Source organism: Schistocerca serialis, chromosome 2 (genome assembly GCF_023864345.2).
Source record: "Schistocerca serialis cubense isolate TAMUIC-IGC-003099 chromosome 2, iqSchSeri2.2, whole genome shotgun sequence".
Taxonomy (NCBI): Eukaryota; Metazoa; Arthropoda; class Insecta; order Orthoptera; family Acrididae; genus Schistocerca; species Schistocerca serialis.
Window position 1 is genome coordinate 460,782,614 of NC_064639.1, and position 24,525 is coordinate 460,807,138.

The 24,525-nt window shown below is 40.3% G+C and overlaps 1 protein-coding gene across 2 annotated transcripts in view; it reads left to right on the forward strand.

Annotated features, from left to right (window-relative positions):
• The window catches only part of LOC126457360 (schwannomin-interacting protein 1 homolog), a 1,975,729-nt gene that overhangs the window by 936,040 nt on the left and 1,015,164 nt on the right, over positions 1 to 24,525 (forward strand). The window lies entirely within an intron of this gene.

Consider the following 24,525-nt stretch of genomic DNA (forward strand, 5'->3'; position numbering starts at 1 on the left):
AATCGATACCCCCTTTTATTCATGTTACATCATAAATACGTCTCCAGTTCAATTGTTTTTTTTTTCCTCCTCATTAATTATTCGATCTACCGATGTAATTTTTAAGACGCTCCTGCAGAATCACATCTCAAAACCTCTTCTTCTTGTTTATCACGCACATACCTCTTCTGTACAAGGCTCAAGACAGGTAACGTCTGAAAAGATTTGCTAACACTTAAGCTCATATTCGACGATAACAAATTTAATTGTTACGAGAGTTTCCGCAACGGTTTAAATTTTCGAAACATTTATTGTAACAGCCTCAGTTCAAATGGTTAAAATGGCTCTGAGCACTATGGGACTTAACTTCTGAGGTCATTAGTCCCCTAGAACTTAGAACTACTTAAACCTAACTAACCTAAGGACATCACACACATCCATGCCCGAGGCAGGATTCGAACCTGCGACCGTAGCGGTCGCGCGGTTCCAAACTGTAGCGCCTAGAACCGCACGGCCACACTGGCCGGCCAGCCTCAGTTGCAACTAGTCAGTTGGTACTAGTTTCGATCACATTTAATGATCATCTTCAGCTATGACTAGTCACAGATAGTGAAAAGTCAAAATTCTTTCAAAAGTACGTAGTCATAGTTGAAAAATAAAGGAAACAGCACAATAGTACACACATGAAACTTTCCATTTCGTCTTGCATTTTACTCATAGATGTTAGATGCCATGAAATGTTGCCACAGGTGTACTGCTTCGCTGTTTTCTTTGTTTTACGGCTTTGACCATATCATTTATAAAGAATTTTGCTATTCACTACTCATGATAAATCAGATCTGAAGATATCCTTCAATGTGATCGAAACTACTTATCAACTGTAACTACTTTCAGCTAAGACCATTGTAATAAATATTTCAAAGAGATATGGTAATTATCATTTCCAAAAATGTTTTTCCTACTAATGTCGGACAGAATTTTTATATCGTTGGTACCTAAGCCATCGTCACTTACTTTGTTACTCCAGTAATTAAAGTCATCTAATACGTTTAGTGTCTCGGTTCTCTTTCTGAATCTAATCCCGCGACCGTTGCCTGGTTCAGTTCGACTATACTGTATATGACTGAGGAAAGTGAGAGCAGTGTCTTAACAACGGTGATTTACATTCTGTACTACTGTAATAATTTATGGAAGGATCTAAGGCAAAACGTGGATGCATCTTACATATTTCTTTTATTTGTACGATTTGTTTCGGAAGAATAGAAGGGAGGATGAAACGAAAATTGCACATCACGACAACGACAATGTCATCAGCGACTGAGAAGAAACTGGAATAGTTCATGTTTTGGGAAGGAATTCGGTAGCGTCCTTTCATAGGGGACTATACTGGTTTCGCTTAAATCGATGTAGGGAAACCACGGAATACATAATCCAGGACGGCTCGACAGGGATTTGAACCCCGGGTCGGTGTTTGTATCTCCATCAAAAAGCCGGCTACTTAAAAACAGTACCTGGAGAAAAAACACAATCAGTCGTAACGACTGCTTCCTTTGTAGCCGAGTATACACTTTAATCAAACATCCTGCCAGTTTGAAACAGTGCAAAAAGCAAATACTTTTCAAGCTCCAAATGCGGCCGTCGGAAATACAAGATTATCTCAGCTACAGAGGAATTTCCCGCCAAAGGCAGCGATTGGTTTTCGAATCGCAGTCTGTTGAAAAGTTTTAGTCTGACAAGTAGATTTAGATTTGAGAACTTCTGTACCTGTTCGTTCTTCTTTCCTTCTTGGATGTTATTTCCATTATGATAAAAGTTTAAAATACGTTTTAATTTTCGCTCTAGAGACAGTGTTAACTACTGGCAGATGTCTGTTGATGCCAAATCGAAAGCACGACGCAGAGAACTATATCAGTGATCCTGATGTACTAACCCAGAGATACTTCCTGAAAACATTTCACAGTGGCAAATGCTACGACTAATGCCCAATGTGCTCCTCTGCAGATTTCTGCACCTATTGAAAGGATTTCTGTTGGGGATCTTCTTACATAACATTCTCAGCTGTGCTGGAGTACACAGATTTGACATACCTTCTCTTGATAATAGATCGAACGAGGTGGCGCAGCGTTTAAAGGCAGCAGATTAGTATTTGGAAGGAAGGCGGTTCAAATCCCTCCACGACCATCCTGCTTCAGTAAATCACTAAAGGCAAATGACGATGTGGTTCCCTCGAAAAGAACTCGTCCAATTTCCTTGCTCATCCTGGCGTAGAAAGGGGAGATTTTTATTTGGCTGTAACGACATCGCCGTCGATGCGATGTGAAACCCCATTTTTCCTTCCTTGCTATTAACACAACGCTACGACATATAAATAAAATTATACACAATCTTTATCAAAAGAGGATCGATCACCCTTACAAGCAACGAACAGATGCTTTTGGGATGATTCCTTGTTTTATTTTATTTTCCAGGATTCCAACCCAAGGATCCCTACAACCAACTGCATAACATCAGTATAAAACATAGACTATGTACGCAATAAAAACCCCACAATGTAACAGTTTCGATATTTCGAGCTATAATTTGACTAGTTCATAAAGTACATGTAATCATAGGTTTACAAGGAATGAATAACATGCTATCACTGTTACGAAGAAGAAAAATTAATATTTACAACGATTTTGCACCTGCCCACATACATAAATGGAATGTTTGTGATGTTGAGTGTCAGCCTTATTTTGTACTACTGATTTGGAATAGTACCAAGTTTGGGCGTTAATGGTTGTTCTGGTCGTGGGAGTATAACTGACGAATTAGTGTGTTGGCCGAGTAAGGAAGTATGCTGCAAAAGCTTTCAGTTATGGAGCGAATCTCTTCTGAAACAAATTTCTAAGTGTGAAACTTCTTAATAATTGTTTTTACTTAAACTGCAATAACTTGGAGAGGTGAAACTTCTAAATTTATTTGATTCTGAAATTGCTGTGAGAATTGAATGCAAGTGTACCTGATTAAACTGCTGAGTGGAACTGTATGTACTGTCTCTTTGCTTGTCTTTATCATTTCATATCTGACCTACAGAACTTGCCCTGACAAACAGAACTCCAACTTTTCCTGTTCATTAATTACTCACAATATTCAAATAACGCGATCTGACTGCTTAAAATTGATAACCTGGCTTCAAATAATTAATACAAAAGAATAGCCCCGAATCAAAAGAAAGCCTAACAGTAACCCATATATATCATAAGTCACTTACCTCATAGAAAATCTTCATTACACGAACTACAGCAATGCACCAAAAACCAATAAAGCCAGCTAAATAAAAGATTCTAACCACAGTAGGCTCTAACCATTAATAGGCATGTGGTTAGCAAAGGAAAGATTTTGTTGCAGAGCAAACAATGTATTTATCTTAAGAATGTGACAACCAGTTCAAAAATTATATAATCATCAGTAATAAATCTCAGTGACGGATATACATTCAGTCCGTCCGCTCTCGCTAATATTGCAAACTTCCAACACTGCTAATTATTAACCTCTAACCTCCATCACTGCTGACTACTCACTCCCAACTTCCATCACTGCTTGCCATTCACCTCCAACTACCATCACCTCTGACTGATAACTTCCAACTGCTAGTCCACCCAGCCACAGAGTCTCTTACAGAGAGCGCACAGCACTGTCAGAGTTATTAGTGCACAGTGCTACATAGCGCTGCCAACATACAAACACATAAACAAGCCTGATCCTCTCAAAAAAATTTACAGAATAGTTTGGGCAGTGGCCAAGACTCTTGTTAAAACTTTTGCATATTAACGATATCAGCTAGATCAAATGCACACAATTAGTAATATACTGTTGGTCAAAAGCAAAAATTGTCCTCACAGTCCCTAAAGAGAGTTCTAATCATTCATCAGAAGAGCAGTCTATGACGGTTTTATGCACAAAGTCTGAGCAGTAAAAAAAAATGCACACACAAGTAGTGGACTACCATGCAGTCTTGAAGAAGTAATGTTGTCCTCCCATTGGAAACATAGTGCTGACTCTTGACATGAGGAATGATACTGGGCGACAAGAGAGCAAACCCACAGCAGCGTCAGTCAAAGTCTTGAAGAATATTGGTTGGTAGATCACCACAGAGCAGACCCACAGTGTGCCTTGTAGAAATTATGGTAGTAATGGGCCACCAAAAGTGCAGACCCACTGTAGTCCTTGAAGAGATGGCCAGCAGCCATCGGTTGCGATTGTGCAGGTGCATATACTATGACCAACAGAAATGTGTGCAGTAAAATGAATCCCTACTCTTTACTTAACTTGAAGAACTGGTGTCTATACAATTTACAATTTTACAGCATAAGAATACAATTAAAAAGGTACAGAAAACATCATTACAATCAACAAAATGATAATACAGATAACATTTGTAGTAATACAGGCATTACGCAAAAATGGAAATAAGTATATACATCAATATTACAGGAATTATGACATAAGTAAATAAATGAAAAAAATTAAAATATTCTTAGGAACATTAACTTGACCCATGAGCATTAAAAGAAAACATAACAGAATAAATAACGTACAAACATCTACTCAAAGAAAAAAAAGTCTAGATTTGAGGATAACAGTATTCCTCATCATAGTGAACGCAGCTAAGTATTAGAAGGAAAAAAAATTCTACCATATTTATCTTATCAGGTAAACACACAAACAGAGGAAGAACACAGACATACAAGGGTACACAAAAAACATAGCGGAATAACACAACAGGAGAGGACAGGGTATGTTTTCAGTGTAATATTTAGTACAGCAGTACTTGTGGTACTTCATTTCCAACCAAAACTTCGTTTTATTCTCGGAAATCTCCCTTAGTTCAACATTGTTCCCAAAAAAAGTCGTGTCTAAGCATGCTTTTTTGGAATCATACTTACTCATATTTCTTACTTCATCATTTGTTTCCAAGTAAATCCTACCTAACAAAATAATAGTTCCCCATTAACAATACTCGTTGGCCAAACTATTTTCTTAAAGCTTCTCAATGCATTTCTTCCCTATTCATCACAGCCTTTTTCATAAATAGCATACTTCCTGTTAAACTAACTTAAATCTACTGAGCTCAGATACATAAACTAGAGAACGAGGCAAGGCAGCAGCACAAAACAGTTAACACAAACAGCAATGACAAAAAATGTAAATTGGCAAAGCAAGCAGCAGCATATTTAAATTTGCAAAGCAAATTCAACATTACAACTAATATAAGGCAGCAAACAAGAGAAATAAATCATTGGTAAAACTGACTTAATACTGTAATACAACATGAAATTCAGTAGAACAATGCCTGACAAATAGCAGCAGCAAATGCAATAACTTATATCTAAACATGAGAAAGCACAAGCAGAAAAAATATTACAGTAAAGACAGCAATGCAGATAAGGGAAACGTCTATTCACATCTTAATGTGTATGTCACATCATATCACTAAAATGGTGCATCACAACAGCTTATTCTACCAAAAAATTTCAAACTCTTCAAAACGAAAATTATGTATGCAATTCCTGTTACTAGTCCCTTCGCCTTTTTATGCTTCTTTCCTCTCCAAGTGCTCGTTTTTAAGAATGTGGATCATAAGATTATTATTTAATGGAGCTGTAGACGGAAAGTGTTTACATTAGCATATGTATTAAATTTTATTTTATAAAACCAATGCTAGAGCGCAACTAGAAACTAAACATCAAAATACGAAAATATGTACAAAGCAAAGCATAAAAACATCATTCACCAGACGCATGGAATTACATAACTCAGTAAAAAAAAAATTCTCAACTTTCGTAGAAAGATACTAGTCATAATCAGGAGTGTAACATAAGAACATTTCTCGTCAATTCATAAGCATTTCAGTAATTTGTATAAGGTACGAGCTCCAAAGTGTAATCATATGTTTCCAAATAATAGTGTGTCGTGTTTGTGGTGCGTTCTGCAAAGAAATGTCGATAGTAAGGTAAATGGCCTCTTTTTTCTACAGCTATGTGAGCACTTATGAAAGTGCGGCAAGCTTCAAAGTTTCTGAAGCGGCACGAGGAAAGTTGAAAATCAACACAACAATATGTATATTTCAAAGCGGCTAGTGTGTAGCCCAGCGCAGTTTAACATCAAGATCACATACACTTTTTAAGAAAATATTTATAACAGCAATTTCAGCTACAATGACAGTTTTACAGATTGAAAATTTACTTTGGAAGTGTATAGAAATGAAATCTCATGAATAACAGTGTCCAAAAATTTCCATCAGCATTGTGGTACTCACATTCACATATATACCCACCTTTCATAACTCTTAAAGTACAGTTCTTGGTTTCCAACATTTTTTCACAAACCAGAGTCCCCAAACACTATTCATTATTTATATACATATATGTTGATACTGCTTCAATATTTCATCATAATAAACACTTAACATAATCACATTCCTCGTATAGAATCACCTTATTGATCATAAACATACCTCAACATCATAATACACATCTTCGTTATAATAACATCTCATAACAGGTCAATCAAATCTCAAAATCGTCATAGCTTCTTTCAATAATCTCAAAATACATAAAAAAATTCTCTGCTTGTTTCAATAATGTCATCTACCTCAAACGTACTTCAAAAATCGTGATCCCATACAAAATACAGCATTCAAATCTCTCACGGTATCACAATGGTTCCAAAAATATATGAACAGTTCACAAAGTATAAAGTACAATTTCCTAAATGTGAATTGACTCAACTGTGTAATTATGTAGGCATGTGGCACTGACATAGTGAAAAAAATGTTTAATTTCGTCTGCTAAATGTCTAGATAGCTGTGTAATTCTGTGTTAGAGAAATATGGTACCAATATCTAAATTGTATAAGCAAATACCATATTAACTAGGGCTTCTTGCACTTGCCACACACATGGTACACAAAGTAGGCGTACCCCCATGAGGGATAATGTACACTCATGCTCATAAATTTAGGATAATTTGCAGAATGTGATAGCATAGGCGCATAAGAAACACACACGACACAGATCTGTAAGTCCACAGTATCGGTGATAAGTTGAGAAAACCGTCGCGCAACACATGTACTACAAAACGCCACTGTTTACTGCACATGTACCCTGACATCAATATAGGATATGATCACCATGCACACATACAGAGGCCGCACAACGAGTTGGCATACTCTGGATCAGGTGTTCGAGCAGCTGTTGGGGTATAGCCTCCCACTCGTGCACCAGTGCCTGTCAGAGCTCCTGAAGTGTTGTAGGGGTTTGAAGAGGTGCAGCTATACGTCAACCGAGAGCATCCCAGACGTAGTCGATGGAGTTTAGGTCTGGAGAACAGGCAGGCCACTCCATATGCCTGAGATCTTCGGTTTCAAGGTACTCCTCCACGATGGCAGCTCAGGAGGAAGGTGGGACTCACTGCACCCTAAAAAGGCGAACATACTGGTGCAAAAAGACGTCCCGGCACACCTGACCTGTTACAGTTCCTCTGTCAAATACATGCAGGGATGTACGTGCACCAATCATAATTCCACCCCACACCATCAAACCATGACCTACATACAGGTCCCTTTCAAGAACATTGAGGGGTTGGTATCTGGTTCCTGGTTCACGCCAGATGAAAACATGGCGATATTCACTGTTCACACTATACCTGGACTCGTCCGTGAACATAACCTGGGACCACTGTTCCAATGACCATGTACTGTGTTCTTGATACCAGGCTTTACGGTCTTTCCTGTGACCAGGGGTCAGTGGAATGCACCTTGCAGGTCTCCGGGAGAATAAACCATGTTTGTTCAGTCGTTTGTAGACTGTGTGTCTCAAGACAACTGTTCCAGTGGCTGCGGTAAAGTCCCGAGCAAGGCTACCTGCAGTACTCCGTGGCCGTCTGCGGGCACTGATGGTGAGATGTCGGTCTTCTTGTGGTGTTGTACACTGTGTACGTCCCGTGTTGTAGCGCCTGGACACGTTTCCTGTCTCCTGGAATCGTTGTCATAATCTTGAGATCACACTTTGTGGCACACGGAGGGCCCATGCTACGACCTGCTGTGTTTGACCAGCCTCCAGTCGCCCTAGTATTCTACCCCTCATAACGTCTTCAATATGTGTTCTTCGAGCCATTTTCAACACAGTCACCATTATCACGTCTGAAAACGTCTGCACACCTACTCGCTGCACCAAACTCTGACATGCACCAACACACCTCTGCGTATGTGGACTGCTGCCAGCGCCACCGTGCAACGACCGCAGGTCAAATGCACCACATGGTCATACCCCGAGGTGTTTTAAACCCGCAAACCACCCACCAGAGCGTTGTGTCACCATGTATCAGCAGTATCCTTAATTTATGAGCATGAGTGTAATTATACCCTCAGATGTTACAGATTAAAAGTGCGGAATGAAATGTATCGCCGAAAACCTTCAGTGTATCACAGTAGTTCAAAAATATTGCTTAAAATATTCTAAGTACAAAAGGTAATCACTCAAATGCGTGTCCTGTAGCGCCAAACTATGCTTCCTGTTGTAAGATAATTTCTGTCATTGGCTAGTGGTAAAAATGTGCTAAGTGTCCTAGTCATCGTCATCCATAAGCAACGTTCTCCAAAAACCAATGTACACACCTTTGTCATATACAAAAGTAAAGGCTGCGTAAGTATTAGCATTTCAGCGGTGATGTCAGTGCAGTCTGCTGTAATATATCACTGCATATCGTCGGATGAAGCTGGTATGTCCTTCAAGAAAATGTCTTTCAGCTTTCCCCACGGAAAAAAAGTCTACAAGCGTTAAATCTGGGCAACAGGCCGGCCAACGATTTGGAAACAATTTGTGAAAACATGCTGTTGTACTTAGTGCACTGTTGGCTGAATAGCCATCATTTTGTTACCAAGGGGTCCTTCTAGTCTGCAGAGGAACGTCTTCTAGCACCCGTACAAGACGGTCTGTTAGAAGGATGCGATACTTGTGCGCATTCAGTCTTCCGTCTCTGATAAGCGGACTATGAACTGACGGTTTACTATCTCACACCACACGTTTACACTCCGTGGACGCTGACGTTTCACCTGACGAAGCCAACAGGGATTGTCAACAGATCAATAGTGCATTTTTCAATGGTTTACCTGGCCATGATTGCTAAATGTGATTTCGTGACTGAACGAGACGCGTGATACATGTGGAGTATCCTGTCTTAAAGCCCATGAGCAAAAGTGAACACGATTCTCCTAGTTGTTTCCTTGCAGCTCTTGATGGAGAGAGATATGACAGGGATGGGACCTAAGTCGATGAAGAATGTGCAGGTCACTTACCTGACTCAAGCCACTTCCCCGTTCGATTGCGCAGGAGCTAACGTGCGGATTAACTGGAACAGCAGCAATAGTGTCAATTTCCCCCTCCTCTGTCGCCATTTTTCCCTGTCCGTTAAGCATTGTGTAGGTGTTACACTACCATTTGCACGTAACTGGTGGAAGAGGCTGATAAATAATTGCAGAGATGGTTGACGTTTATTGAAATATCTTGCGCAAACTGCATTCTGCCTACACTCTCCGTATATCGTGAGCATGTCGACTTTTTCTGCATTTTATCCCATCGTCCACTCACGACGTACTGCTTGGACTGTCACGCACTTACTGACTAGCAACCCGCTATGCACTGAAGGAACACACAAACACTTTGTAAGTAAACATAACAACATCGTGCCTAGCAACTACGCTGACTGAATGGCACAAACAAGTGTCGGTGTGAAAATATTTCAAAATACGATACAATGTAAATGACTTGCACTAGAGTACTAAAACAAACTCCAGTGACAGTCTAATTTACTCTATGTTTAGTCTGTTAATGTCAATATGCATTGCTCCATTTAAAAAAGTGTATGTTTGCACAAAAAATTCACCTAAGTATTGTTACAATCTGTGTGTTGGTTAACAGTACGAGCCCCTAGCTAGCAATCCATTCTGTGAAAACGGCACATCGATAACACTTTGCATTTTCACAGTATTTTCGTGCAAGTTTTAGGTGGTTCACCCTGCTTTTACTGATGGAAAAAAATGGCAGCACCAAAATGGAGTAATGTGAAGTAAACACAAAGTTGACAGCCGTGTTTCTACATCTGAAAGATATCTATTCAAATTTCACACCAGCCGCGTAAGAGTTACGCTAGCAGCGCCACTAAGAGTATGCAAATCAGGTTTCCTTTAAATACTCGCTGTAACGGCCGTGGGCATTTGTTATCCTTGAATGGGACGTGGTGAGTTGATGTTATTCAAGAATGCCTTTAAAGCGACAACGACGCCCTTATCCACTCCTCACTGAGTTTGAACGACGACGTATAATAGAGCTACGAGAAGCTGCATGTTCCTTCCGCGATATAGCAGAAAGACTTGTCAGAATTGTAGCCACTATACGTGACCACTGGCAGCGGTGCTCATGGGGAATGTACGGTCGCAAGAACAGCAACAGTTCAACGCTCCTCCACATAACGCTGTTGTATCCCTACATGCTTTAGAGAATGTCGACATTTTGCCTTGTTCTGTTCGGTCACCAGATATGTGTCCAATCGAGCACACATGAGATCATCGGACAACAACTCCAGCTTCATCTACATTCAACATTAACTGTACCTGTATTGACCGACCAAGTGCAACAGACAAGGAACTCCATCGCACAAACTTGTATCCGGCAGCTGTACAACACAATGCATGCACATTTCCATGCTTTCACTCAACTTTCTGGCTGCTATTCCCATCATTAATGTACCAGCATTTCACATTTTCAATGGCTTATCTCGCGCTTACATTAACTTGTGATCTTGTAATGTTAATCAGTTAAATAGGTTCCTAGACAAATGCATTGTAGAAATTTAATTCTCTACGTTAATTTTTGGTGTTGCGGTTTTTTTCCCGTCAGTGTATATTAAGTCGGTGGCTAAAGGGAACATTGTGACACTGCGGTGCTAATAGGATAGACGTAGAAAACATTGCCATCTTTACGATACAGGCCAATTAGTCTTACGATAATGGTGGGAAATACACTACTGGCCATTAAAATTGCTACACCTAGAAGAAATGCACATGATAAACGGCTATTCATTGGACAAATATATTATACTAGAACTGACATTTGATTACATTTTCACGCAATTTGGGTGCGTAGAATCCTGACAAATCAGTACCCAGAACAACCACTTCTGGCCGTAATAACGGCCTTGATACGCCTGGGCATTGAGTCAAACAGAGCTTGGATGGCGTGTTCAGGTACAGCTGCCCATGCAGCTTCAACACGATACCACAGTTCATCAAGAGTAGTGGCTGGCGTATTGTGACGAGCCAGTTGCTCGGCCACCATTGACCAGACGTTTTCAGTTGGTGAGAGATCTGGAGAATGTGCTCGCCAGGGCAGCAGTCGAACATTTTCTGTATCCAGAAAGGCCCGTACAGGACCTGCAACATGCGTTCGTGCATTATCCTGCAGAAACGTAGGATTTCGCAGGGATCGAATGAAGGGTAGAGTCACGGGTCGTAACACATCTGAAATGTAACGTCCACTGTTCAAAGCGCCGTCAATGCGAACAAGAGGTGACCGAGACGTGTAACCAATGGCACCCCATACCATCACGCCGGGTGATACGCCAGTATGGCGATGACGAATACACGCTTCCAATGTGCGTTTGTCGCTATGTCGGCAAACACGGACGCGACCATCATGACGCTGTAAACAGAACCTGGATTCATACGAAAAAATGACGTTTTACGATTCGTGCACCCAGGTTCGTCGTCGAGTATACCATCGCAGGCGCTCCTGTCTGTGATGCAGCGTCAAGGGTAACCGCAGCCATGGTCTCCGAGCTGTTAGTCCATGCTGCTGCAAACGTCGTCGAACTGTTGATGCAGATGGTTGTTGTCTTGCAAACGTTCCCATCTGTTGACCAAGGATCGAGACGTGGCTGCACGATCCGTTACAGCCATGCGGATAAGATGCCCGTCATCTCGACTGCTAGTGATACGAGGCCGCTGGGATCCAGCACGGCGTTCCGTATTACCCTCCTGAACCCACCGATTCCATATTCTGCTAATAGTCATTGGATCTCGACCAACGCGAGCATCAATGTCGCGATACGATAAACCGCAATCGCGATGGGTTATAATCCGACCTTTATCAAAGTCGGAAACGTGATGGTACGCATTTCTGCTCCTTACATGAGGCATCAAAACAACGTTTCACCAGGCAACCCCGGTCAACTGCTGTTTGTGTATGAGAAATCGGTTGGAAACTTTCCTCATGTTAGCACGTTGTAGGTGTCGCCACCGGTGCCAACCTTGTGTGAATGCTGTGAAAAGCTAATCATTTGCATATCACAGCATCTTCTTCCTGTCGGTTAAATTTCGCGTCTGTTGCACGTCATCTTCGTGGTGTAGCAGTTTTAATGGCCAGTAGTGTATTAATTTTATAAGCTTGTATAATATACCATTATGCCATTATGGCAAAGTCTCTCAGAGGCTTGAGCTATGTCGAGGTGTACGGCTGTTGTGTCATCTGTGTAACCTTCCACTAATCTAACTGCAGTGGAACCGAGTGCTTTGGACGAAAATTGAGCTGAGTGTTTGGTGTTACTGATTTGTCATTGCGTGTTATACAGATTCGGCGTAGGAGGCCTGTAATTTGTCAAATCCAACTGACGACCAAAGGCTGATTGTTCTGTAATTCTCGGGGTATCTATGGTGTATGATTTGTTTGGGTATAGTAATTACCTTACCATGCTTCCACTGACTGGGAAAATTCCTTAGGGTTTTACTACTTTTATTGCGACTACTAGCACTCTTTGGGAGCCTGGAGTCACGTTTTTTCATGACTGTAGTTGAAATAGAATTATTAATCCTAAGGATGTTTCAGACACACTCTCTTTACTTTACCAGCGGCGTCAGTCCTCAACTTCGCGTGTCCCAGCCAAATGGCGCGTGTAGTGGTTGTTGTGGAGGAGACCGGCGCGCCACAACAAGGCTAGCGCAGACCTCAAGACGCGCTGGGCGCGCCCGGACAGCCGCGCCTTGGTATTGATCCCTGAGGATATTAGGCAGGCCGTGGTGTGGAGAGGACACGAGAGGCGTTTAACAGCGGCCGCGGGATGAGTGCGCAGGATGTGTCGCAACCGGCCGTCCGGCCGGCTCGCCGCGGCTGCGGGACCAGCCGGGCACACGGCGGCTCGCGTCCCTGCCTCCTCGTCATCTTCAGTATTTTCATACCAGGGAACACAGGCGGGATTCCAGGGTTGGTTTCTGAGTTAGAGTAGGAGACTGTGAGAGTCGATATAATTTGTTGGCACTCCTATTGTTGTGTTGGCAGAAGAGCCAACACCGTCTCACTAGTGGAGGCCGAAATGCACGCGTTTTAGCTCACGCAGGCTGGTGTGAGGAGGGAAGAACTATACTAACGTGACGTCTGGAACATGACAAGGAATTAGAATTCAGAAACCGGACGTAATTAGTTTGATACTTAACTTTAATCCATTAATGATGAACGTCGCTCTTGACGGTACATGATTCACAATATTATCTGTTCAAAATAGTAACTGAATATGGAGCCTTGCTAGGTCGTAGCAAATGACGTAGCTGAAGGCTATGCTAAACTGTCGTCTCTGCAAATGAGAGCGTATGTAGACAGTGAACCATCGCTAGCAAAGTCGGCTGTAAAACTGGGGTGTGCTAGGGAGTCTCTCTAGACCAGACCTGCCGTGTGGCGCCGTTCGGTCTGCAATCACTGATAGTGGCGACAAAAAAAAATGGTTCAAATGGCTCTGAGCACTATGGGACTCAACTGCTGTGGTCATCAGTCCCCTAGAACTTAGAACTACTTAAACCTAACTAACCTAAGGACATCACACACAGCCATGCCCGAGGCAGGATTCGAACCTGCGACCGTAGCAGTCGCACGGTTCCGAACTGCGCGCCTAGAACTGCGAGACCACCGCGGCCGGCCGATAGTGGCGACACGCGGGTCCGACGTACACTAACGGACCGCGGCCGATTTAAAGGCTACCACCTAACAAATGTGGTGTCTGGCGGTGACACCACACCTATTTTTGACGTACCACAGATGCGTAGGACTTCATTAATAATAACGACACTAAACCACGAGAGGACTTTAAAGAGTATGTTACACATTTCGTCCCACGCTAAGACCACTGCGCAACAAAAGAGCCGCATTCTCAGAAGGGGGTACATGTTTTGTGTTTCCTGCAGACACAGTTCTGCTGCGGTAAGGATAACATGTGCACCACAGTGTGGGAGTGAAATGACGTGGCAACTGCAATACTCGAAAGTTCACCGTGAAATTCTGGTGGTATGTGTACCTAATGTAACGTCGCATGCAGCCATTGTTAAATGGTGCCAACAATTTTCCCAAGGTCGCACAGACGTTTGTGACGTGAATCGGGAAGGAAGATCGTCGATATTCATCGCAGACGACTGTGTCCAGACAATCGAGGAAATAATTCTCAGCAGTCGCGATTTTCGACGATGAGGACGTCACACAGCATTTCTCGAATGGCTCAGAGACAAAGGATCGGATTTTTGTCGTCGAGGAACTGTACGAGTGGTAGATCGATCCGTCCGTTGTTTGTAGTGACTTAGTGACTATGTTTAAAAAATGGTTCAAATGGCTCTCAGCACTATGAGACTTAACATCTGTCGTCATCAGTCCCCTAGAACTTAGAACTACTTAAACCTAACTAACCTAAGGACATCACACACATTCATGCCCGAGGCAGGATTCGAACCTCCGACCGCAGCGGTCACGCGGTTCCAGACTGAAGCGCCTAGAACCGCACGGCCACACAGGCCGGAGACTATGTTTAAGAATTGTGTCATGTATCAGTTTGAACTGTAGTGGAGCATTCAGTGAAACTTACTTGGTCTCCCATAACAGTATGTATCTTACCTTTTTCGGTGAAGCCCCCTAGTATATAAAATGTTTTAATGCAATAATAATTTGTTTGTATCAGTGCTTATTATCGCTGTATTCCTTTAGTGTAACTTCCAAGAAATTTTAATTCAGAAAAAGAGATCATTTTAAAAGAACTGGCCGAAAGTTTGAGATCATATGCCACATAATTCATTTAAGAACTATAGCAGCAACAAACTTTCACAACACTGACAGCATCATAATTTGCAAGATATCCAGGAATTAGAAAAAATGTGAGAACAACGAAAGAAATGAGTGCCTGAACATAAATGTAGACGTTAGCCAATCCTGCAGGTTGCGCTGTCGTATTGTGATTACGAATGGCACCTGTGTAGTGTCCTCAATTCGCTGCCAGTGTCAGTTTCGGTCAGAACAGCCTTCTGTGTAATTGTAACTGAATTATGTCGGAGATAAGTGAATTCGAACGTGGGAAAATTGTTTGTGTCCCTATCGTGGCTACTTCCGTAACCAAGGAAGCAGAAGTGTTCGATGTTTCAAGAGGCACTGTATCGAAGATTTATAGCGCATACATGGAAAACGGATAAACATCATCCCATCATACGCTAGATCACAACGCTGACGGAAGTCTATGTTGAGTGATTGTGACAGACGGTCATTGAAGAGGATTTTGACGCAAAATTAGAGGACGACAGCTGCGAAGTCGCTGCAGAACTGAATGTCGCACACGCTAGTCCCATTAGCACCAAAACATCGAGAAGCGATGGGTATGCCTATGATATTTTAACATTTTCACCTGATGATGCGGCTTAAAGCCACAAAACCGGTCTTTTTTTAATAAACAACAATTTTATCAGATGTGAGCTTAATTCTTCCTGACATCAAAACAAGAAGGGAACTGCAGGGCGCCCTGGAATCCCAAAACCACTCACCAGTGATGCAAATGCCCGTGACAGGGAAACCTAGTGCCGAACTCATAAAACTTTCCTATGGAGCAATGGAGGAAAGTCATTGGTCGGATGAGTCTCGTTTCACAGTTTCCAACTTCTCGTCGTGTTTACGTCCCATGAGTGAAAAATGGCGCGATGTCGGTGATGATTTGAGCAGCCATATCGCGATATTTGATGGGCGCCTTGGTTACTCTGCAAACTCACATTACTGCCAAGGATTACGTGACCATTTTGGTCTATCAAGTGTATCTCATTGTAATAGTTTGTTTCCCTATCGTGGAGCTGTGTTCAAAGACGACAGGTGCTCCTTTCACGCAGCTTGCGTGGTCCAAGAATGGTTTTGTCAGCATGAGAATTAGCTATCGCTTTTTCCCTGGCCACCAGATAGCAAAACCGTTTGTCTTCTACGTAGTTTGAATAGAAAGGGCCTGATCGCTATACATCTCCATCATCGTTACCTGAATTTGCCACTATTTTCCAGGAATAATGGTATAAGATTCACTTGTAAACCATACAGGACCCATACTTTTTCCGTTCCAGCAAGACTCTTTTTAACGCCAACACCGTATTAGGCATGGTAATGTGTTGTGTTTTTGGTGTTACCATATGTTTGTCCAATGCTATAAAACGAAGTGTTGCATGGGGGCTTAATTAAATATAATGCAAATAATTTTAATTTTAGTCGATGTTTGTCCGATTACGAAGTCTCATAACCGGTTGGCCCTGACTAGTATTAGTACGCAATCTGACTGCATAGAATAACAACAAAGAATGAAAGGAAATTTCCGTTAATACAATTAATTAATTAAGTCCCCAGCAACTATAAAAGGCTACGAAACAAAAACTACGAAACGACAAAGCACAAGTGTAACTGTTCTGTGTGTGGAAGTGTGATTCAACGTACACATCTGGCACGGTTCTTCCTCAATAAGACAAGGTATTTTAAGCACCATTTACACTGAAGTAATTTAAAAAACCAGAAATACTATAATTGCACATAGAAACCAGAATTACACTCTAATACATGAACACAAGCCAGATGCTCTGTTGAATGAACCTGTGACCAAGAGACATTGTTAGTTAGGAAATTAAAAAAAAAATTAAAAAAATGTTTTTACCTTCATATATATTGACGAAAAATACACTCTGATTATTACAACATCCACATTCGAACAGCATCGGCTGTCTAGCCCATCAGAACAACTGCACACGACATGCTCACAACTAGTACTGCTATCGACATCCTCTCAACAAACACTGACTACGGCAACCTCAGAACTACGACTGCCCACAGCAACTTCTGAGCAAGCACTGCCAGTGGAGGCGGCGGAATAAAACTCTTTGGCGCAATCTCTGGCGCTGTGACTCAGTGTAGCCACCTTTCAGATCCCCCTCCTCCACGGGCTAGAATTTGATGGTATTTTTGCCAGCATTGGTGGTGAAAATACCACCAAATTCGTCCAAAAAAGTACAGACAAAAATAAAAGATAATATTAATAAGTAAATATCACATAACTTGATAAATTTTGGCTTTGCACTGACCCTTCAATAACCTAATGTATAAAATACAGTAAGAAATACAAATGCTTGCATGCATGTGATTTTACATAATAGTTTACATAAGTATCTTTCAATCAATTTCACCAGCAATGACGAATAGGTGCAGGTAAGTCTCATAACATTTCATAAACAGTAAATACACAAAAAATCAGTTTATACAAATATTCACATAAAATCCTTTCAATAGTTCAATAAACAAGTAGCACTCCTCAGAGAAGTTGACAGTTCCAACAGCAGCACCCAGCAATGGTCAACAGGTGCAAATAGCAGTCTCATAACATTTGATCAGCAGTATTTAAACAGCTCCAACAGTGGCACCCAGCAATGTAAAATAGGTGCAGACACCAGCAAGTGACATCATTTCAGTAAAAGCAGTTCCATCAGTGGCACCCAGCAATGTTGACAGGTGCAGACACCAACAAGTGACATCATTTCAGTAGAAGCAGTTCCATCAGTGGCACCCAGTAATGTTGAACAGGTGCAGACAGCAACAAGTGACATCATTTCAGTAGAAGCAGTTCCATCAGTCGCACCCAGTAATGTTGAACTGGTGCAGACAGCAACAAGTGACATCATTTCAGTAGAAGCAGTTCCATCAGTGGCACCCAGCAATGTTGACAGGTGCAGACACCAACAAGTGACATCATTTCAGTAGAAGCAGTTCCATCAGTCGCACCCAGTAATGTTGAACTGGTGCAGACAGCAACAAGTGACATCATTTCAGTAGAAGCAGTTCCATCAGTGGCACCCAGTAATGTTGAACAGGTGCAGACACCAACAAGTGACATCATTTCAGTAGAAGCAGTTCCATCAGTCGCACCCAGTAATGTTGAACTGGTGCAGACAGCAACAAGTGACATCATTTCAGTAGAAGCAGTTCCATCAGTCGCACCCAGCACTGTTGAACAGGTGCAGACACCAACAAGTGGCATTATGTCAGTAGAAGCAGTTCCATTAGTGACACCCAGCAATGTTGAGCAGGTGCAGGTAACAGTCGATAATATTCACTATCACTAATTAGACAGTTCATCAGAGTTCATTAGCAGAAATTAAACATCTCCTAGTGGCACCCAGCATGTTGAACATGTGCAGGTAACAGTCCATAATATTCACTATCACTAACTAGACAGTTCATCAGAGTTTATCAGCAGAAATTAAACATTTCCAAGTGGCACCCATCATGTTGAACAGGTGCAAGCACGTACAACAGTTTGAAGGCACACACAATTGCTTTTACAAAATTATCATCAATGCTCTTACACTAAACATACAAATTATAATAAACACACAAATGATATCAAATAATTTTCATATTAAATATTACAAATACACAAATATCAGTAAATCTATAATATTTATGGGTGTCAGTGCAAGCCACAACAAACAAGTAAAATAATATTTAGGAGATAGGTCGGTACCAATTATTTGGGATTAGGAAAGGAAAACACACAAAACACACTCACTCATATTTCATCCACATATTAAGTACTACTGTGTAATTGAATAGTGTGAACTGTGTAATTGCAATTCTGTCAAAATTTGATGTTCAACATGTGTATCAAGTAGTAGTGGCACAGTGTATAACAGTCAATAATAGTTAGTCAACGTCATAGTCATCATGTCAAGACCAATGTTTGCCAAGCCCACTTTTTCTGAACAACTGTCAGTGTGCCAAGATATGCAAATACTTCCTCTCTCCAAAAAAAAGTATATATTGCTTATTGATTTAAAAAAAAGTGTGTGTAGACAATTTTCCATCTACTTGAGTGTTCTAGTCTGCCATCTTCATCCTCCTTGTTCCATATAAACCAACCAAAAAAAAAAAAAAAATACTCCTCACTTACTTTACCTCTTATCCACCAAAACTCCAATAATCATCAGCATCACATCATCTTAATACTTCAATAATACCTCTTACGTCGACACATATAAACCTTATCATCAATATCATTTACCTTCCATAACAACTTTTTCCTCTAGTCAGTCTCCTCGAACAAGTGCAGATAAAATCCTAGTGTAAACTTCAATTCATCATCCCATACAATCCGAAGAACAATGTCCACACACAACCTCTGTGTAATCCATCTGACCCAAATCTTCTACTCATTATGAATTATAAAATACATTTTGGTTACCTTGTCCATCATTAAATAAAAGAAATGCATACATGACCTCTAACAACCTTTAGTTTGAATAACTTTCAGTAAGTAAGTGCGAGTACGGAGTGTGAATGATCATAATATTTCACAGTGTGTACACCACTTCAAGAATCATGGCAAAACAGAAGCAAACATGTGGAGTATTTCTTGTGTCAAGTGTCACTTGCTATTTCAATTGCTCACGAAGAATGCAGTGTAATAACTGTCAATGGTCTAAACCTAGTGTTGGTATGTCATGTCGTTAGCTTCCTTCCTATTAGCATAAATTTATACAGCTTCCATAAAACCTCCAGCTCATGTGACTTCAATGAAGTTTCTTGTACCAACGACGTTCGTAGAATTATAGCAGTTCATTTTCTTATCTTAAAAATATAAGGCACTGAGCGTAAACAAAATATGCAATAGCGAGTAAATATACCAGTAGAGAACAGAATGTCAACAAGTGGATGCAGCACAATCCCTATAACGAGGCTCTGCCAAACAAACAATCTATAATTAATACCATAATGTAACCTAAACTCTATGTTCGTACACAGTATATCAGCATTTCTATATACCAAATTAAAGAGTAGTTATGACAACAAAACAGAAATGTGTAAATATGCAATCCATAGGCAAAGCAGCAAATATATATCTTACATAATAAACAGGTCATTAGCATCATATCAGCATAAGCAAATAAATGTACATATGTAACCTTAATAAGTAAACATGAAGGCGCAAGCAGATAAATCACAAAGTATAACTTACATACATAACCATATCAGCACAATTAATCAGGTGATAATTATAATTTAAATAAATAAGCACAGCAGGCACATAATAAAAAAATGCTGCATCAGTGAAAAAGCAGTGCAGCCAAGCGATGCATAATATACATAAGTAGCAACCATGTTCATTAATCAATCATTGTCAAAATCAGATAACACAAAGTATAAATCACGTAATCGCGAGCAGCAAATTACGTCTAAAGTACGTACCTAAGTGGAAATATGTTTCCTGAAAAATAAACTCAGTTAATAGTTACCATTTTAGTTTATTACTTTCTTCTTCGAAATTACATTCTTCCTGAAATTTTCTCGATAGCAAGTCCTCTTAACGTCGGACACACACAGAATTTACCTGAAGTTCTTAAATATTTCGTACAACTGTATCCTGAAAAAAGCTGAACGTTAATAACATAATTTATCAAGTCACTATAGCATTATACTGAATTTAATCAGAGAAATTAGACTGTGTATTTGTTTACGGCTGTCAGTGTATTCGCACTGAGCGCTCGATCAGCTATCAGCTGTAGGTGCGCGTGACGTAGGAAGTAATTGTTTGCGGTCAACGACTGCCTTGTGCGGCGCGCAGACTTGACTGTTGCTTGAGCTTGTATTCTCTGCATGTTTACGCATAACTGTTGGTTTCTTGAAAGTATGTCTTTCCACAAAAATTTTAACGTTCGATATATGATGTACTCCCTTAGAGCGCCGAGATTTAAGAGTTTCTACTTCGACTGTGTTATCATGAATAGTTTTGCGAACTCTATATGGACCGTTATAAAGCAGAAAAAAATTGCGACACAAGCCTTTTCCTTTGTGAGACAAACGGTGAGACTTAATTAACACCTTTTGACCAACTGACAAGGTTTTTAAACGACCAGGACGTTTAGCTGATTTCTCTCTTCTAGCAGCCACAGATGCATTATTTTGTAGAGCCAGATTGACAACTTCAGAATGCCGCAGTTTCCGTGAAGGCGGAGAAGGAACGATTTCAGAAATGCGATTTGTCGGTGCTTTATTTTTTTATATCAATATAGGCGGTAAAGAAGTTGAATCATTAGGGAGTTCATTCAGAATGTTTTGAAAAATGTGAAGATGCTGATCCCAAGCTCTGTGATTCTGATGACAATAAAGTACACACAACTTATTGATTTCCTTCATCCATCTCACTGAAGCGTTAGATTGAGGGTGAAAAAGTGAAATGAAAATTGGTTTAATCTTACGACGCCGTAGAGTACGAAGCCAAATTTTAGAGCGAAACTGTGATCCATTATCTGATATAACCTTATCAACGTGACCCAATTCTTTAAGAAAATGTTTGTTGAAAGCGTTAGATGCTGAAAGAGCTGTTGCTTTGCGTAAAGGTGTAAAACACACATATTTTTATGTCAATTCCACTGCTACCAAAATGTACGCAAAACCATTAGTAGAACGAACCACTGGACCGAACAAATCGACTGCAGCCATCTCCTTTAATTTCGCTGGAATGATAGGAAACAACGGTGTTCTGTGAGAAATAGTTGGCGGCTTAGCCTTTTGACATAATTTGCATTTGGCAAGAACAGATCGAATACGTTTTTCCATATTACTGAAGTAGCAATTTTCTCGTAATTTATGAAAGCATTTTCTGGGACCAAAGTGTGCATAACTGAAATGTGTATACCAAATCAATTTATTAACCCACTCATCAGGAATACAAACTAACCAAACAGAGTTGTCGACCGATTTTCGTTTAAAAAGGAATATCATTGTGAACTAAATAATACTGTCTAATCGCTACGCTTTTCTTACTCCTCCACTTCTCCTTAATGTCCTTCCAGATTGGATCCTTATTTTGCTCCTTAGCGATGTCCTGGAGCGAAGACGAAATAAAATTTTCAAACGCAACACCTTGAATATACATCAAACAATAATTGTTTTACTTGCAGCCCTCTTCATCACTTTGTTTCAAACCCATAGGTGCACGTGATAAAGCATCACCAACAATATTTGAAGAACCCTGTATGTAAACAGTACTAAAATCAAATTCCTGTAGATACAGCGCCCATCGTGACAATCTTCCATGTGTTAATTTTGTTGACATAAGAATTTCCAGAGCTCGGTGATCGGTGTAAACCTCAGTATATCTGCCATACAAAAATATGCGAAATTTTGTGAAAGCCCATACAACAGCCAAGGCTTCAAGTTCCGTAATCGAATAATTCTTTTCTGATTTAGAGAGAACACGACTTCCAAATGCAATAGTTTTCTGTACTATAACGCCGTTTTCTTCTATCTCTTGAAATAAGTGTGCACCTAAGCCTTTGTACAATGAGTCCGTCGCCAAACAAAAATCTTTAGATAAATCCGGATGTGAGAGAAGTGGAGCAGCAACTAAAGCATCACGAAGTTGTTCAAATTCTGACTGAGCTTCCTCATCCCAACACCAATTAGAATTCTTTCCAGATAGTTCACATAAACGAGGTGTGGCCAAATTGTCCAATCTAACAAAGCGTCTAAGAAAATTACAGACACCAAGGAAACTACGAACAGCATAATTACGAATAAAGTCTAATTTCTCTGGATCAGGAAGAATACCTTCTGTAGATATAATATGACCAAGAAGTTTCACCTGAGAACGACCAAATTCAGATTTTTCCAAGTTCACTGTAATGCCAACTCTTGCAAAAATACGTAATAATGAATCCAAAATTTTGTTATGCTCACTCCAAGAACGTTTAGCAATAAGAATATCGTCAACATATGAAGTAATATTGTCACGAAGATAAACAGGTAAAATTTCGTTTAAACTACGAATGAATGCTGCTGAAGGTACAATAAGTCAAAACGGTAATTTCCGAAATCTCTTTTGGGTAAAATAGTCATATCCGGTTAATCTTTACCGACTCTCTAGATAGATTGATAGTCGAAGAGTTGTTTTGATAGATACAAAGAATAGTAAAAGAGTAGGCAGCAGTGCAGAAAACTAAATGGGAAATAGCACCACTACAACTCGGGACCATGTGCACGCTACGACACATATTCACTTAGTGTAGTGAATCCCCTGAGGGCTTTAACAGCCACCGTAAATTCCAGTTTGTGACTTAGTGGCAAATTTGGCGGACGTTCGTACGTAAATTGATCTAACCATGAACATGGATGTATGTCATTCTTAGAATTGCGAAAGATCTTAAATTTCCGAACAGTTAAGAAGTGTGTTATAGCCAAAGTTTTCTCCTCGTGGCGACAAAGACCTACAGCGTCTGTCCCAGTCCGAACGTCGATTATTGTAAAGTACGCGCCCCTGGTGCTCTGTTGTTGCTTCTCGTAAATGAAATAAATTATTTTCTTCAAAGCCCTCTGCTATCTGTGATTCTAAATTTCTTTTACTGTCCTTTCCTACGATTTCGCTTTCAATTTGTTTGACTTGCTTTCGTAACGCCTCAAATACCCTTTTAACGCGTTCATTATATTTTCTCTGATTTTCAACATGTTTATTTATGTTCTGGTACTCTTCGGTTTCTGAAAATGGCAATGGAGCTGTATTATCTGAATCTCTGCCCCATTTAAACTAAGACTTGTCAGTTTATCTGAAATCTCCTCAACTCTTTCCGATAAGTCACCTATCTGTTCTTTCTGTTTATTTACATCTTCCGTAAGTGTCGCAACTCGGGTTTCAGTACTGACACATTTAGTAGTTAACTGTTCATATTGTTGTGTTAGGTTATTTATTCTGTCATTTGGTACGGATTCCTCGACTCTTTCAAATATTTCTTCCTTATCGTGTGCACATTGTAAATTTAACTCTGAAAAATTTTGTACTATCACGCGATCTCTTTCTTCCTGTTCTCTATCCTGTTCCTTTTGTCTAATTTCTATTGCAATTAATCTATTATTGTGATAATTCAAAATCGGTTGTACTTCTTCTCTAATTTCTTTCTTTAATACATCTTTCATGTTTTTGAAACATGTCCCTATTCCTGAGTCTAACCGTGTTGCCAGTGTACCCATCTCTGTTTTTAATTCAGATCTTAACTGTGTTTCCATTGTTCCCATATCAATTTCTAACCGTGTTGCCACTGTTTTTAATTCAGATCCTAGCTGTGATCCCACTGTTTTTAATTCAGATCCCAAATTAAATATTGCACTCATCAGCTGCTCCATATTAACTGGTGCGAAATTCT